Source organism: Corapipo altera, unplaced genomic scaffold (genome assembly GCF_003945725.1).
Source record: "Corapipo altera isolate COAL_440 unplaced genomic scaffold, ASM394572v1 290, whole genome shotgun sequence".
Taxonomy (NCBI): Eukaryota; Metazoa; Chordata; class Aves; order Passeriformes; family Pipridae; genus Corapipo; species Corapipo altera.
Window position 1 is genome coordinate 376,894 of NW_020885041.1, and position 595 is coordinate 377,488.

The 595-nt window shown below is 80.8% G+C and overlaps 1 protein-coding gene across 2 annotated transcripts in view; it reads left to right on the forward strand.

Moving 5' to 3' along the window:
• The first annotated feature begins 219 nt into the window (after positions 1-219).
• Positions 220-595, forward strand: part of TMBIM6 (transmembrane BAX inhibitor motif containing 6) — a 3,749-nt gene continuing 3,373 nt past the window's right edge. The window contains exon 1 of one of the 2 annotated variants that reach the window (XM_027668529.1): positions 220-330. The gene's annotated coding sequence lies outside the window, so the exon portion shown is untranslated. Of the gene's footprint in view, positions 331-429; positions 518-595 lie in introns of those variants that run through there. The other variant, XM_027668530.1, reaches the window with a different exon arrangement.

A 595-nucleotide genomic window follows, 5' to 3' on the forward strand; every position in this document is an offset into this window, starting at 1 on the left:
GGGGGCGCCCCGGGGTGCGGCCGCGCCATCGCGGGGGGGCTCGCGAAGGCCCCCGCAGCGAACGGAGCGTTCCCATTGGCCAGGTCCGCGCCCGCGGCAGCCAATCAGCGTCGCGTTCGCGCGCTGCGGGGCGGGGCTCGGCGCGGCCCAACGACGGCGCTCGGGCGCGGCCCGGGCGGTAACGGCGGCGCGCGCCGGGCCCCGCCCCCCGGGCCCGCGGAAGCCAATGGGACGAGGAGAAGGGCGGGACCAGGAGGGGCCTCAGCCAATCGGCGGCGGGGGGCGGGGCGCGGCGCTCGAGGCCTGGCACGGGCGGCGGACGCGGCGCAGGTGCGGGCGGGGGGCGCGGGACGGGGGGGCCCGGACCGGGACGGGGGGTCCAGAGAAGGGTCTGGGAGGTCCGGGGGGGCTGCGGAGCCAGGGTACCCCCATAAAGCACCCCTCTCGGGGCTATCCGGGGGGGTCCCGCACCCCCCCAGGCCCCGCGGCAGAGGGGGCGCGCGCGGATCGGGCCCCGGTGGGGCTCCGCCCGGTTCTACCGTGGGGGATCGGAGGGAATCGGGGCTGGGGGAGCGGGGGGAGGAGGGGAAGCGAC